The 17,710-nt window shown below is 40.5% G+C and overlaps 1 long non-coding RNA gene and 1 other non-coding gene across 2 annotated transcripts; one reads left to right on the top strand and one right to left on the bottom strand.

The window, feature by feature from the left end:
* The first annotated feature begins 5,882 nt into the window (after nt 1-5,882).
* Nucleotides 5,883-7,443, top strand: LOC137071597 (uncharacterized). Its single transcript, XR_010904456.1, has 4 exons — nt 5,883-5,997; nt 6,116-6,334; nt 6,457-6,584; nt 6,921-7,443. It is a non-coding gene; the product is annotated as an uncharacterized lncRNA (long non-coding RNA).
* A 2,956-nt stretch (nt 7,444-10,399) lies between these two features.
* trnaa-agc (transfer RNA alanine (anticodon AGC)) lies at nt 10,400-10,474 on the bottom strand. The gene has a single exon. It is a non-coding gene; the product is annotated as a tRNA-Ala (tRNA).
* Nucleotides 10,475-17,710: the final 7,236 nt, after the last annotated feature.

The following is a 17,710-nucleotide window of genomic DNA, read 5'->3' on the forward strand; positions in this document are numbered from 1 at the left end:
AATGCTTATATTTTTGACTTATGTGTATGATCTGAAAGCATGGCTTGATTCTGAGTACAGGTGAAATGTTTTAAACCAATTGTTTGATTTTGCCAAAAGAGTCAGGAGTTTTGTGAGTTTAGTTTGAACATTTGGATTTGTGTTTAATGTTGTGAGAAAATCGGTGAAGGTTTCAAGAAATGTGTTTTAGCAATTGTGAAAAACTAAAAGCAAGAGATAAGAAGAAGAAAAAAACCCTGTCAATTAGACAAAAGTTAGAGAAAACTGGTATTACACTAGACATGTATGTCCCCCTAATCCTGAAATGATGGCTACACTTACAGCTTTTCTCAATTGCTTTGACACAATTCTGGGAACAATTCACCATTTTCTCAAATCTTTACACAAAAAAACTCAAACCCAACGGTACAAACAGGTAACTGAATCCGGTTGTTATCGCAGAATAAACCCCTTCAGAGTGATGCTCTGCTTCGCGTCGGGGTCCTGATCACTCTGTCGGGGTTTATTCTGCGATAACAACCGGCTGGGTGGACATTATCCCTTACATACAGTGCAATGAATGATGTATTTGGCCACTTTTGGGTAAGTTTTTCAGAATGAGTTTTGAATATTGAAGCATGTGTGGAAACAGTTGAATGGTGTTTACAGTTATAGGAAATATGTGTTTGGGAATGACATAAGGGTGTGGGTTCTTGCTACAGGCATAAGTGTAATTTGCAGAGACTTTTTATTTGTTCCGGTGAAATCACAAAACAAAATGCACAAAAACGGTCCTTGCTCTAGATATATAACCACAGATGATATTTGATTAAAAAATATGAGGGTAGATTAGAAATGAGAACTTGTAACAAGCTAAACCAAGGACCATTAGACCACTAGACCATAAGGGATTACAAGCAAAGTTTGCAGATCTATGCCTTTATTCACGTGAAAAATCTTGGCTCTAACGCTATATTGTGTTAAGGTGCAAGAATTACACATGAGATCTACATCAATAAATTAAAGGGATCCCCTGGTGTTGAGACTTATATGGCTTAATATAACATAAATGATGTCTCTTACTGAAATATGTAGTAGAAAACCCATGAAAGATCTACGTTATTTAAAAAATTGATTTTATATTTGGACCATGGGCGACGCCATCTTGTTTGCATTCTAGGTTGATGACGTAGATTGGTTGCACTCCTCAATCAGCTGGCGTTACCCGTAGCTATTTTTACCACAACGCAACTCGAAAATTGTTTCAGAGTTAAACAAAACCAATGAATTGCTTTGTAATTATACTTAAAGGGGTACTTCAGCGCTGGGAAGATGAATCTGTATTTAAACTGGGTCATCAATGCAGTAGAAATGTGAAATTATTTTTGAATTTGGTGTCTTCTAGACTGAGAAAAGACAGAAAATGTATTTTTGTCCCATGGGGATGAAATACTACAATTCCCAGAATGCTTCGCTACCCTGTGAGGCCATTCCCAACACCACCACCACAGAAATAGCTCCCTCTGCTGGCTGTAGTCTTTAGCCTCTGGGCAAACATTCCTCCTATGATGCAAAAATCGTCATTTTGCATCATAGGAGGAATTTTTCCAGAAATAAAATGCATAAATCTCTTGTCTCAGGGAGATATGAGGGGGGAAAGCACAATAATTTGAATATTCTCCAGGGTTTCTACTGATACAAAGCCATATGCTAATCGCTGAAGTAACCCTTTAAAACACACTCAAACATACATGTGCACACAAACTCTCTCTCTCACAGACTTACACACACCCCAACAGATCGGCGCAAACACACACACACACACTCACTGCATGCGCGCATACATAACCCTCAATCACTATTCCCTGTGTTGATATCATAGATAGACTGTTGATTTGCAGTAGATTAACTGTAATGCCTAATGTAACCAGCAGAGGGAAATATCTAGGTAGGACCATGGGATAGGGTAACGTGAGGAAGAGAGGCAGGATGTTTTGGTGATGATGCATGGGATTGGTTTGTTTATTAAAGTTTGAGCACAAGCTCAGTGAATTAACCTCAATCTTTAAACTTTAATTTTTAAGACAAAAATAACATTCCCTACTTTTGTTCACTAATACAACGTGAAGGAGTGAATGAAGACGAGTGCGTGACGTCGGAAAGCTGTTTGTAAATCGGCTGTACACTCGTTATTGCGGTGCAACGTGAGACTGAATGACTGCACTCGAACATGTCCACTATGGTGTCGGACAACACTACAAATGGCCGTCCCTTCAAATAATGCCCTATTTCAGGGTATAGGGGGTCGATTTCAGATTCAGCCCCTGTCGTGGAGACTGAGCAGCCCAACATCTCGATTGAGACAGCGCAGTCTGTCAGGTGTGTGTGCACGCCCGCCGATCTGTTTGTGACTTGTGTAGGTGAGTTTGTGTGCACATGTATGTTTGAGTGTGTTTTAAGTAAAATTACAAAGCAATTCATTGGTTTTGTTTAACTCTGAAACAATTTTCGAGTTGCGTTGTGGTAAAAATAGCTACGGGTAACGCCAGCTGATTGAGGAGTTCAACCAATCTACGTCATCAACCTAGAACGCAAACAAGATTGCGTCGCCCATGGTCCAAATATAAAATCGATTTTTTAAATAACGTAGATCTTTCATGGGTTTTCTACTACATATTTCAGTAAGAGACATCTTTTAAGTTATATTAAGCCATACAAGTCTCAACACCAGTGGATCCCTTTAACTATTTAATTGATTTCTGGAAATCTTAATACTATTTTTCTGCAATTGTTATTGTACATATTTTTCATCTGATATAACATTGTATTAGCAATGCTAACCCCCCAAACACACACCTTTCCAACCCACTTTTTTAAAAACAAAGTTACACCACTGGCTACAGGAACCAGTTTTTGTTAATTCAATCAAGAAAAACTAACTATTTTGAAAGCAGTGGTGTGAGTTTGAAGAAATGTAAAATCAATTGAGAATTGTCACAGACACGCCAGGCTTCCCACGTCACAGTCACACGGTGATCACAATCACCTGAGTTCTAATCACGCACACCTGCAGCCCATCATCACTCCAATCACCAGCAGCACAAAAGGCACACACACAACCAGCCACTGTCCGGTCTCGTTTGCAATAAGGTACTAACCTCTTATGCTTACCTTAAGGACTCCCTCGAAGATACTTACCTGTCTCCAATGTCATCTCCCAAGTCTCCAACAATCTCCTGTGTCCAGCGTGTGTGTGTTCTGTGTTCTCTATCGTTCCTCTCCTGAGCCTCTCCTACGATTCCTGAAGTGCACCCTGAGAACTCAAACCGAAGACATTCACCATCCTGTCAACATTCCGTCAAGTTGTCAACCTACTGGTTGCTCAATAAACCTCACTCACTAACATCTTGTCTCCGTAGTGTCTGTACCCCGTAACACATAGATGTTTGTGTACATTTGATCGTTTGGACCCGATTGTGAATCCAAAAGTGTAATTTGCTCGTCTCGTCGGGGGCTGTTTCGGAGCACGCGCCAACTTGGGAACAATCTCTTGCGCACATTTTTGTGCTTTTAATCGCTCTTTTTATTATTAAACACGTCCCACAATTTACCAACAGTAGCTAGCCTATATTTTACAACAATTACTGATCGTGCTGATTCTGTCATTATGTTTGAGTTATAGGGAGAAATGACAGCGCAGGCTACTGCTGCAAAGGGAATTAAGTTGCGCTAGACATAAATGTTATTATTAAAATCTTTGGAAGCCAAAATATAAAATAAAATCAGACTATCACAGATCTAAAGTGTAGCCAGGCTATGCTTGAATGTTTAGTTCTGTCCTCAGCTGTCGTTTTGCGGTATTTTCAAAACTACCGACAGTACTTTTGAATATATATATATATTCGATATCGTTCGAGCTTATCGATACAACAGTCTTGCAATATTCACCCCTGGGGCCAGTTTAATACCAGGTTTCGATACCCATCCCTAAACTTCAGCATCTCACACGGGAGAAGGAATGATGTCTGTCAGCACGAGAAATCTGCCAAGCACAAGTGCAGGCTAGAGGCATAAAAACATGCCCAGGCGATGTCAGCATTCGTGACGAGAAATGCCACCAAGGCAGACCAGGTCACACATGCAGAGGTAAACATAGAAAGGCAGTGCTGTGTGCCAAAAACAACATTCCTTTCTCCTGCCACGACAACTTCAACAAGTGTGTAGCTGACATGTTCCCGGATTATTGTACGAAAATGCTCAACAGGAAAAACTAAGGCTATTCAAATCATCAAAGGTAAGTTAGCCAGCTATATAGCTACTACCTATCTTTCTTACTGGTGATTTTTTTTTATTATTATTAAAATGGGTTTGAAATGTTTTTAAATATTCTAACATTTGAGCATTAATAACCCATGGCATGGATGTTGTATGCTAACTTACTAGCACATTACTGGACACTCAACAGGTGCCATAGCAGCAGAACTAGTGGACGAGATGGACAAAACATGCCGATCTCAGCCCTCTTCACTGATGTGCGACGGATCGAACAACCTGAAAAACAGACAAAGAATTTGTCATCCTGACTAGACTCTACGATGAGGCCACTCTGCAGGTCGCTATAAGATTCCTGGAGATGCCTATATGCAATATAGGAAATGCTGAAAATCTGTTTGAAAAGCTTAGTGAAGTATTAAGGTAGGGCTATTCAAATCTTACCCTGGAGGGCCAATGCGGTGCAGAGTTTCGCTCCAACCCTGATCAAACACACCTACCTGTGATTTTCTAATGATCCTGAAGACATTGATTAGCATGTTCAGGTGTGTTTGATTAGCGTTGGAGCTAAACTCTGCACCGCATTGGCCCTCCAGGGTAAGATTTGAATAGCCCTGCATTAAGGCAAGGGGAACTGCACTGTGTTGTTGACATGTTTAGTAGTTTGCATTTAATTACAACCTTGCATTTAGTCTGAGACGTTTTGTGGCATGTTTTCAATAGAAAAAGAGGCATCCCATGGGATAACTTGTTTGCCTTTAACTCTGATTATGCGAGTGTTATGAAAGGCCGCCATAAATCAGTAGACTGAAGACTAGCCAGCCCCACGTCCAGGACCTTGGCTGCATCTAACACCTGGTACAGCTGGCCACTGGCATCAGAGCAGCCCAGGTACCAGTGGAAGACATACTGGTGGGGATATACACCCACTTTGATAAAAGGTAAATGCATACATAAAGGCCTGCTATTTCTCTCGCCTAATGTTGTGTGTGTTACAATGTAACAACATTGCATGTGGCTAACTCATGAACAAGGTAGCCTTGTAGCCCTGCAGTTCATATTCTTTTCACTCACTCACTCACTCACTCACTCACTCACTCACTCACAATTCCACCACTAACAGAGTAATTTTCTATCTCTCAGTGCAAAAAGATGCGAAGTCTACAAAGAGTTTGTAGACTTCACTGATTCAGACCACCTGAAGTTCCTCAGGTACTGCATCACCAGATGGCCGAGTCTGTTAACCTCTTAAACTTCAGGGCCAATTTTTGCGATTTCCGCCTGGATTTGGCCTACCCAAATTGAAAAGCTTCCCATACACACATACAGTGGTCTTAGTTCAAAATGTTGGTGTCATTTTACAGGAAACCATTTGAAGTTATATAAAACACTGCTAAAAGTGATAAACATGTAAGTATATGTTGTCTAAGCTGTAATAACCCCCCCCCCCAAAAAAAAAGTAGTACTTTTTTTTATAAATTAATTTTTGAAAGTGTGTAACTCAGGCCCTGTGTGCTCTAGGAACCTGCAGGCAGTGTGGGCTGTTTCCAGTAAATTCCAGAAAATAGTGGAAAAAAGAAGCTTGTCTGTTTCTGTATGCAAGATTTACTCAAATGGGTCTGAAGGGATGACCCCCCCCCCCCCCCAATTGGCAAGATATATTGGCAAGACATCCAATCATGAAGATACTTCTTGTTCCTGAGTGCTGCCCTTAAGCCTTAATCTGAATTGAACATTGCCTTCCAGGTGGGTGTCAATGATATTGATTGAATGCATGAATAATGGTATATAATTAAATGTTTGTGCTCATTGTAGTATTCTTATTTCACGGTTATTTTGTTTTGACCATTGATATTATCTGCAGTCAGAGGGAGTACAACTTCCCAAACTTGAAGAGGAGACTGATGAAGGCTGATGAAGACTACCTCATACCAGTCAGGGCAATCATGGGTGTACCTCTCAGGGAGGTGTAGTATGGAGATGGAAATCAGTTGGCTAATGAAGATCTTTTTATTTGAGCAGACACAAAGACATTCATGAGAAGCGCTGAGTTCCCTGTGTCAGCCGAGAAGAAAATCTTCCAGTGAGTATAATACTCAGTAGTAATATTATGATATCATCTTTTGACAGTATGAAAGTATAGGCTGTAGTGTGCCTAAAACTATTACCACTAATGCATTTTTTCCCACTCTGTTGCTGTTGTAGAACTGTGAGAAACTTCTACGAGGCAGTTCTTAAGACGATGTTCTCCTCCTTTTCCTTGACCATCCACTCCTGAGGGACCTGAAAGTGCTGGACCCAGCAGCTCATCTTAACATAACTCCGGGGGACAGGTAGATAATAGAAACAGTTTTCAATAGGCTTTATGCCCAGCTCCACTACTTACCCTAGCAACCACCCTAGCCATGGTCAGACACACCTGGATTAATCAGTTTGTCCAATAATGTAAGACAGGAAATAAAGGAGCTGGCATAAGTTCAGGAAGTAGTGCAGCTGTGCATAAAGCTTATTGATGTTAGCCAAGACAAGGCTATTTTATTTGTTTAAAGGTCTTTATATTGCATCATAACAACATCCTCTGGGGACAGTTCCCCATTTATAACCAAGTAAATAAATGGTTCAGTAAACTTGATACTTGATACAAGTCAAACACTTGTTTTACTTTACAGTGGAAAGGCTAGGGGCCCTGTTCCCTCAGCTGAGGCTAAAAGAGGATAAGATGAGAGAGGCCTTCAGGTGACAGATAGTAAGGAACTCCCACAAGAAGACAGAATCAACAAATTCTGGGGCATGGTAGGAAAGGACATGAGGTTCAGTTAGCTGCCAAAACTTATGAAGGCTTTACTGTGCATTCCCCATAGCAATGCAAATTCAGAAAGGGTATTTAGCATGGTACGAAAGATTGTTACAGAGAATAGGATGACATTAGACAACAGAACTGTTTGCGCTCTACTCTCATGTAAAATTAACCACTCTGGCCCAGCCCAAAATACACTCCTTCCAAAACAAAGTCTTAAAGAATGCAAAGTCTTCAACAAATTTGTACAATAACTCACTAAAAGAGTAAAAAAAAGTTACGTGAAATGAAAAGAAAAACTGTAAATGAAAAGCAATATGAAATGAAAAGAATCTGTGGAATGAAAATAAAATGTAAAGACAAGCAATGTGTTAAATGAAGAGAAAATATGCAAATAAGCCTTTAAATAAAGGCTCTTCATATACCCGTTTGTGTTTTTATTAGGGCTATAACACCTGTCTTAAAATGTAAGGGATACTGGAGCTTGGTTGGGGTGGTGGGACTGCTTGCGGTGGGCAGCGAAAAATTTCCCTTATTTTCAAATCCAAAAGCTGACAGGTATGGTGCGCACCCTGTGGTCTGTGTGGGTCCTAACACCCCAGTATAGTGATGGGGACACTATACTGTCAAAGAGCACTTTCCTTCAGGTGAGTAGTTAAACTGAGGTGCCGACTCTGTGGTCGTTAAAAATCCCAAGATGCCCTTCGGAAAATGAGTGGAGGTGTAACCCCGGTGCCCTGGCCAAATTTTCCATTGGCCGCTGTCCATCATGGCCACCTAATCATCCCCATATATGGCTTGATCACTCCGTTTTCTCTCCACCATAAGCTGGTATTGGTGGTGGTTGAGGAGATGCCCCCTTCTATATGTAAAGCGTTTTGAGTGCCTAGAAAAGCGCTATATAAATGTAACAAATTATTATTTATTATTTGGTAATGCACATTACCATTCCCATGTACCTGTGAACAACCACACACACACACACACACACACACACACACACACACACACACACACACACACACACACACACACACACACACACACACACAAACAGCAGTCACAGCAGACCGCCACCAAAAATCCACCCCTGCCTTAGGCACGAGGCTCCCATAACAATCAGAAATATGTGTATGTGTGTGTGTGTGCCCTTGTTTATATTACATTGTGGGGACCAAATGTCCCCATAACAAAAGTAAAACCTGAGATTTCCTATATTTCCTACTAGCCAGCGGCCCCCACTGTTCAAAAGGCTTATAAATCATACAGGATGAGTTTTTTTCAGAAAGTAAAAATGCAGAATGTTTTTCGTGATGGGTAGGTTTAGGGGTAGGGGCAGTGTGTGTGTGCGTGTGCGTGTGCGTGTGTTTGTGTGTTTCATATTATAATTATGCAACTAATAAGAGTGCCTGAAATTAAGATGTCATTTACAAACAGGGTCCCACTTTATATTAGATGGCCTTAACTACTATGTACCTACATAAAAAAAATAAGTACAAATGTACTTATTGTATTCATATTGTAATTGTATTGCAAAAAACTTTTGCTGATATTGAGGTGGGATACGGGTAAAGTTAGGGACAGGCGTGGTGGTGTCGGTAAGTTTAATGTGTAGGGTTAGGTGTAAGGTATCCAGTCTCAAGTGATGGGATGTCGACTCTGCGTTCTGGGTGTGAATGAAATGGACACCAAACTTATTTGACTAGTTTCTGGCTGGTTTTTTATTTTCTGGACAAGTGGAAGAACTAGACGAACAAATAATTAATATTAGAAAGCATGTATTGTGTGGCTTCTCAAAAACATAATCTTTGGCTCCGTGAGCCACCAGACATCCTCATCTCAGCGTAGCTTAGCATTAACTGCCTTTATGTAAAACTCATAAAACTTCACATAACAGTTTAAAAAGAAGAATTAATATTAGAAAGCATATATTGTATGGCTTCTCAAAAACTACATCATCTGTTTGGACAGGACATAAGCCACGTGAACATACAACCAATATGAATTTTGACAAAAAAAGCACATCGGTGTAATCCCACATTGTAAATCAAGTTAAGACACTCCTAAGAACAATTTTTGACATGAACGTCAGTTAATATATTGAAATTGAATTACCTTTGACTCCGTGAGCCACCAGACATCCTCATCTCAGCGTAGCTTAGCATTACCTGAGCGAGGAGAGAGCGTGCCCAAAGTTGTGTTTCTTAACCGTTCTCCGGACCTCAGGGTCTTTTCTGACCCCAAAGGACATTTGCTCAAATTATTTTTTTTTTTATCTTTGTCCAAATGGCATTAGCCTTTGTACCATTGTCAACACTTTCTAGACATACAAATAAAAAAATTAATTGGATTGATATCTGTTTTTATGTTTGTGTGACAAAAAAAGTCACACTCAGGGGTAGAAAATGGACAAAATTCATCCTCAAAAACAGAAACAACACAGAACACGCATACAGAAATTAAGTGACACACTTCCAACAATGCATCAAACATCCACAATGCAAAAGGTTCACACACACACACACACACACACACACACACACACACACACACACACACACACACTCTCTCTCTCTCTCTCTCTCTCTCTCTCTCTCTCTCTCTCTCTCTCTCTCTCTCTCTCTCTAAAGACTCCAACTTTTCTCTTCTTTTGGTTTGATGGTAATGATTTTGTAACATCATGAAAAATAACCCCTAACCAATGAAAAAAAAAAAAGTACAAAAAAAAGCTAAATTTGGGAACACTTTACGGCAAGGGTACATTAATTATCATGAATTCTTGCATTAATTCATGCATGACTTACTTGACTTACATGCATTACTACATGCATTAATATCTCATGAATCATCAGGAACTAACAGGAATTGAAACTCTTTCATTCATGACTTCATGGATGAACAACATCTTAATTAAAACATTAACTTAAGTGATACATCATGATGAATTATGGTTTATTACACATGATCATGATGTTTTCAGTGTTAACAAAAAACATTGATCTAACTCATGCATATAAGACTACTTTAAATTATGTTTTATTATATTTATCGGGAGGAGCACATTCAGACAATTAACCTAATTAATTTGCTTTACTCTAGTTGTGTTATGTAAGTGTGAACTTTTATTATTATTAAAGGAATATAATTATTAAAGGAATATAAAAAAATCAACGTTACCTTATGCATGCACAGGCTAGACCAGTAACAATATTAAAGTATAATGAAAGAGTTCAATATAGAACAGCACATTTTACATTACATTTTTTTACATTTATGCATTTGGCAGACGCTTTTATCCAAAGCGACTTACACTGCATTCAAGATACACATTTTAACATTTTTGTCAGGTCTTGCTTTCCCTGGGAATCGAACCCATGACCTTGGCGTTGCTAGCACCATGCTCTACTGGTTGAGCTACAGGAAAGCTGTAGCTCAACCAGTAGACATTTACATTTTACATTTACATTTATGCATTTAGCAGACATGGAAGAGAGTTTTTACCTGTCTTTTGAATGAGGTGAGTGATTCTGTTGTGCGTATGGAGGACGGAAGATCGTTCCACCAACCAGCAACAATGAAAGAAAAAGTTCTAGAGAGGGATTTCATGCCTCTCTGTGATGGTACCACAAGCCTTCGCTCATTAGCGGAAGGAAGGCTTCTGGTGGGGGTGTAGACTCGTAGGAGTGAGTCGAAGTATGCGGTGCTGAGCTTGTGGGAGATCCATAAGCTAGAATCAGGGCTTTGAATTTGATCCGAGCAGCGAGTGGTAGCCAATGCAGAGAGATGAATAGAGGTGTGACATGAGCCATTTTGGGCTCATTGAATACAAGACGTGCCGCAGCATTCTGGATCATTTGCAGCGGTTTGATTGCACAAGATGGCAGTCCAGCCAGAAGCGCATTGCAATAGTCAAGTCTAGAAATGACCAGGGCTTGGACAAGAAGCTGTGTTGCATGCTCCGTAAGGAATGGTCTTATTTTCCTGATGTTGTGCAAAGCAAACCTGCATGACCGAGCTGTCTTTGAGATGTGGTCTTTGAAGGATAGCTGGTCATCAAAGATTACTCCAAGATTTATGACCGACCCTGAAGGAGTAATCAAAGATGAACCTAGCTGCTCAGTCTTTGCTAGATTGAGCTGCAGGTTATGTTTTTTCATCCATGCCGAGATGTCCGCCAGACAGCTTGAGATTCGTGCAGCTACTGTGGGATCATCTGGTTGAAATTAGAGGTAGAGCTGTGTGTCATCAGCATTGCATTGATATGAGAGGCCATGTGCCTGAATGATGGGTCCCAATGATGTAGTGTAAATGTAGAAGAGGAGAGGTCCAAGCACTGAGCCCCGAGGAACCCCCGTGGTCAGTTGATGTGTTTTGGATACCTCTCCTCTCCAGGCAACCTTAAAAGACCTACCTGTGAGATAGGATTAAAACCAGTGGAGAGGAGTCCCTGTGATGCCCAGTGATGAGAGGGTGGACAGAAGAATCTGATGATTCACAGTGTCAAAGGCAGCAGAAAGATCAAGGAGGATGAGGACTGATGATTTGGATGCCGCTTTTGCCATCCGCAGGGCTTCAGTAACTGACAATAATGCTGTCTCAGTTGAGTGGCCCTTTTTGAAACCTGACTGGTTTATGTCCAGTTGATTAGACTGTGAGAGGAAGGATGAGACCTGGTTGAGCACAACTCTTTCAAGTGTTTTCGCAATGAATGGTAGGAGAGAAACAGGTCTGTAGTTCTCTACAAGTGATGTGTCTAATGTGGGTTTTTTAGTGGGGTTACCCGAGCCTGCTTGAATGTGGTAGGGAAGATGCCGGTGCAGAGAGATGTGTTGATGATGTGTGTGAGTGCTGGTAAGAGTTTAGGGGAGATGGCTTGTAGGAGATGTAGTGATTTTTACTTTTGTCCACCCAAGGACACTAAGTAAGAGAGTGATTGGTACTCACGTCACCGCTGACGTTGTGAATTTGGCTCACACGTCACTTAAGGTGTGGTTATGAGTACATCAGATGACCACCTTCCCCCCTCTTAGTTTGGGACACTAGTCAAGGCCTTTTACCTTGGCTGTATGAGAACACTCCGCACAGGAGGCTGCCCAGTCATTTATAATGAATGTAAAGGGGGAAGAGTTGGTCAGCTGATTTATCTGAAAGATTGGTGAGATTTCTAACTTGTAGAGCCTTTTCTGCTTTATCAGCACAAGGAAGACACAATTGTAATAAAATAGATTTTATTAACAAAAGATAAACAGAACAATTAACACAACTACTAAATGAATACAATGAATGATAAAGGAATAAAGTGCGTAAAATGCATAAAATACATGTGAGTAAGTAAAGTGTGGCTATAGAAGAGTTACGTTATCTTATGGAAAGATAAACTGTTGTTTCTCTGAAATTAAGGTGAAGAACCTTATTATGTATCAAACAAATAAACGAAAGATTATTTGCTATTAACTAGCATCAGTTATATTACCTCTAATGTAAATTAGAAAATCATATACTGATAATAATCAACAATGCCAAGGTCTCTAGAAAGAGGTTTGGTTAAGTGATATTTACGTTCCACGTGGTTGAGTAAGCAGTCCGATGGTGATGACTTCTTCCAATGGTTTTGCTGGGAGACAGTGCAGTGAAGAAAGGAGCTGGAATCTGTTTCAACAGCCTTGAACACGAAGATCTGTGGGATGCTGATCTCCTGGGGCACCAAAGGGTCCTAAAATCTGGAACACGCAGATGAGGCCCTGAAGTAGGTGCAGAAGGTCCTTAACCTGGAACACGCAGACGAAGGAACCTTGAAGTGAAGGTTTGCTCTCCTGTGCTTAACCTTGTTGCAAATGTCTCTGTGTGTCTTCTGCCTCTTTGGACCAGACACTCAGAAGTTGGTCAATCTGCTCTGTTCTCTTTAGCATGGAGACTCGAGACGTGCTGTAGTCGTCTCGCCGGACTAAAACTCTGAACGTAGTGTTGGTTAATGTCTCTTTCCTCACAGGCTGGAGGCTCAGAACATTGTCGTATCTGTCACTGCCTCAAAAGCTGTAGATTCAGATCCTTGGATCTTGTGTTGTCTCTCTGGTTAAACCAGAGGCTCAGAACTTGGTTGCTCTGTCACAGTCTAATCCTCGGCGGATAGACTCAGAACTTGGTGAACTGTTTGTCTCTCGGATGTGGAGACTCAGAACCTGGTTGCTCTGTCACAGTCTAATCCTCAAGGGACAGACTCAGAACTTGGTGAACTGTTTGTCTCTCACATGGAGAAGACTCAGAACCTGATTGCTCTGTCACAGTCTAATCCTCAAAGGACAGACTCAGAACAAGGAGTGTCTATTGAAAGGGTACCTTTATCCTTTTCCGAATAGGAGGAGATTGCAATTTGGCGCTTCTCCATTCCAGTGTTGCTATTGGCTGCTGGCATCAGAGAGGGCACACAGTGTGGCCCACCCTTCTTTCCCCTGTGGAACTCATTTGCATACTGTACACAGTTAGAAGTCTTTAAAGTGTCTTTAAAGTTCATCAATGCATTTCTCACTTTCCAAACCACCATCAGAATACCCTTGGCAATATACTAAACAAATAGACACCAAACATGATGGAAAAAGATTGAACTGTCATGTGTTCATTCATTTGTTCATTAACAGCTGAATTTGTGGAAGATGTTGCATTACAAATAGCTGTCACTGAGAATACTTATTTCTCTGAATAAGTATGAGATGGATGTGTGTAGTTTACATCAGTCTTAAGGTTTCCAAACATAGTTGTGAATGGATTTGGATGGATCAGTTTTGGTCTTTCTTTGTTTCACCCACTACTGCTGAGGTCCCAAGGAATGTTTATGGCCGTCACAAATCAGGTCATTAGGGATCCATCTCTAGATGGGTGAAGGGCAGAAACTGCATGTGGACAAATGAGAAGTCCTGTCCTTCCTGGGCTTGGAACTAGAGGTCTTCTTCTTGCCCTCAAAGAGGTGTCTGGATGTTGTCCAAGCATCTTTATCTGATGGGTTGGACATCTTGTTTGTGCTAGTCCAACAAGATCCAATCAAAATGGAGCAAACCTTTGTCCACTGTTATGGGCAAAGAGGGGCCCGGCCATAAACTGGGCCCTGGAATTCTGGTGTCCACTACAGAGATGTGAGGGGATGGGATCTAGAGGGCAGGTAGTGGGATGGCTGGAGAGGAGAAGTTTAGATACTTCATCCTCAGTGAGTGTAGAGAAGGAGGAGAGAAGATGTTTGGCTGTGGATGTGGCTGATTCAAAATTGTGTGTGTGTGGAGGTGTGAACTGACTGCTGATAAGTGTGGTTTTATCTGTGAAAAAATGGGCAAGATCGTCTGCAGATAGAGAGGTGGTGGGAGGTGGTGGAGGGGGACAGAGCAGAGAGTTGAAAGTTCTGAAAAGTGTGCGAGAGTCTGAGGTGCTGTTGATCTTGTTGTGAAAATATGCGTATTTAGCTGTATGGACGTCCTGTGAGAAGGAAATGAGCAGAGATTGATACTTACTCAGGACAGATGGGTAGTTTGATTTGCGCCATTTTCTCTCTGCTGCCCTAAGTTTGGTCTGGTGTTCACGAAGAACATCAGATAACCAAGGGTTAGAGGGAGCAGAGCAAGCTGGCCTAGAAGACAGAGATAGTATCTAGACAAGAAGTTAAAGTGGAACATAGTGTCTGTTGCAGTGTTGGCATCCATAGAGGAGAATTGTGTGGGTGACAGAAGAGAGGATGACACAACGAAGGAGAGGTGAGAGGGAGAAAGAGAACGCAGGTTTCGTCTGAAACTAACTGGTAGAGGAAGTGGAAGTGTATGAGTAGTAAGATGTAGATTAAATGTGATGAAGTAATGATCAGAGAAGTGTAAGGGTTTGACCAAAGTGTTTTCTGTAGTGCAGTTGCGTATGTAGATGAGGTCCAGTTGGTTGCCAGATTTGTGTGTGTGTGAGGTAGTAAGGAGTTTGAGATCGAATGAGGATAGAAGGCAGTGAAAATCTGTAGCATACGGCTTGTCCAGGTGGATGTTGAAATCACCAAGGATTACAAGTGGGCTGCCATCCTCAGGAAATGAGGATAGCAGCACATCTAGTTCCTCAACAAAGGTGCCCAATTGACCTGGAGGGCGGTAAATGACTACAAGATGGATTTTAGCAGGAGCTGTAACTGTAATAGCATGGTATTCAAATGAGTTATTACAGAGAGAGGTGTGGGTTGAGTATTTCCAATTGTTTGTGATAAGAAAACCTTTGCCTCCACCTCTGCCAGTGTGGCGAGGAGTGTGTGAGAAAGAGAAATTATTAGAGAGAGCAGCAGGAGTTGCTGAGTCTTCTGGACGGATCCAGGTCTCAGTCAAGATATTCAGATTGGAATGAGTGGCAAAGGCTGGAATGAAGTCAGCTCCATAGACCCAGAGAAGTCCATGAAGTCAATTCCATAGACCCAGAGAAAAGGAGGGAGGAATATTAGTAGAGGAAGGAATAGGACGCAGATTAGCAGTGTTGCGCTGCCTTCTGCGTCTGACAGTGGAGCGTGGGTTAGATATAGTGGGTATGTATTGAAAGCACGTTGTGATAAAAGAGAGAAGAAAAAAGAGGATAGAGAAATAAATACTTAAGTGCGTTCTCGGTGTTCGTTCTACGGTGGAGTCTCACACGAGGCGGCTGAACACGAGGGCTAAACGCTCCAGCTGACGCTACCGCGACAGCACTGACACGCTTATTAAATACACACTGATCACTACTTGAGTGAGAACAGCTGTGGACGCTTTTATAATTATCCCAAAGATGAATCAGCGCAACAGGCTGCCAATGACTCAAATTGAAACCAAACTATCACTCACTACCTGTGCTAAAAGCCAACAATTATTATTTGATAACGGCTGACAATTGCGTACAGCACGCTTCAAACTGCCCTGGTTAAAGTGCAATTGTAAATAGCCCCCGGAATAAAGTTATGAATAGAAGAAATAAGTGCAAAATCGAAATGTATCTTCCTTCTGGTAATTAATACACCAAGCAATACAGCAAATACAGAGTATTTCGGAAGGACTTACTTGCGATTCGAGCTCCTTCTCTGACCGATGCGCTTCTCCTAATGACCGGCTAACCTGCTCGGCTTTAAATATACAAGCACAAAGTGCGCATAATGATGTGCTTGAAGCATCATGGAGTCATACGAGCACACGTGCAGAGGCAACGCTTCTGCTTTACAACATTAAAAGCACAAGGAAAGAGATATTAATGCGTACTTTAGGCCTAATATAGCCTATCTATGCAATAGTTTGTTAAGCCTTATCTGTAAACTATTTTAAGTATAATAACAGGAATATTGAATTATCATCGTGTTGACTGTCATAACGCGAAGCCGCAGCAGAGGAAGAGTTTACATTTCGTTTTTATTTATCGACTTCAATATTCATCTGTATCTCACATTAAACTATGAAAAAGCTTACGATAACTGTGTGTAAAGCCTTGAACTTTCATATACATATCCATGTCATTTCACAATGCCATCATTAATAACACATCATCATTGTTTCAAAGGATCAAGTCACCCCTTTAGTTGAGGGGCCACAAACATGATGAAGTCATGAGAAGCTAATGCTTAGTTAATGATGACTACTGTATTATAATGTCAACAGAATTCATGTGCTGTGTGCTGAGCCTGTGGACAGTTTTGGGGTCTGACTATTTATCTGCAGGCTACTATGAAGAAGACATGAACATGCTTAACTCAGAGATCATGATCAATAAAAAACTTTAGTTAATCACATTAATTTATTTACTGGTCTTGCCTGTGCATAAAGTTACGTTGATTTTTGTATATTCCTTTAATAATTCACAAGTTCACACTTATGTAACACAACTAGAGTAAAGCAAATTAATTAGGCAATTGTCTGAATGTGCTCCTCCCGATAGATAAAATAAAACATAATTTAAAGTAGTCTTAGTTTTATTTATTCATTTTTTGTTTATTTTAATGGGTCCCATGTAAAGTCTATGCAGTCAGCTAGTCTTCATGGTTGCCATTCTAAAATGTTACATTGCAACAACAACAACAACATTACATCATAGTAGGTCAAATATACACACATTACATAACTACATTCATACATACATAAATTCTGGTTTCGAAAGTCTGGTTTTTAAACATAGAAAACATGATCATGATCATGTGTAATAAACCATAATGTATGATGAGTTACTCGCCTTAGTTAATGTTTTAATTAAGGCGTTGTTTGTCCATCAAGTCATGAATGAAAGACTTTGAATTCCTGTTAGTTCGTATTGATTCATGAGATATTAATGCATGTAGTAATGCATACGTCATGCATAAGTCATGCATGAATTCATGCATGAATTCATCATAATTCACACCTTACCGTAAAGTGTAACCAAATGTGTTTAAATTGTTATAATTGTGATTTCATAAAATTTAGATATGAATTCAACTGAAAAAAATAATCAAATAGAACATAGCAAATAGCGGAGCTCTGCAGCCATTTACTGGTAAAAGTCTTTTTTTCCCTTTTTTTAACTGTATTTTCCAAAAGATGGGCAAAAACACTAAACCATGTCAAACTAACCATGTTATCCCCACAAATGAAAGTTAGAAATTTGGGTCTTTTGTAAAGTGAAATTTACATAATAACCCGATTTTGTGTGAAAAGCCACTCG

Source organism: Pseudorasbora parva, chromosome 3 (assembly GCF_024679245.1).
Source record: "Pseudorasbora parva isolate DD20220531a chromosome 3, ASM2467924v1, whole genome shotgun sequence".
NCBI lineage: Eukaryota > Metazoa > Chordata > Actinopteri > Cypriniformes > Gobionidae > Pseudorasbora > Pseudorasbora parva.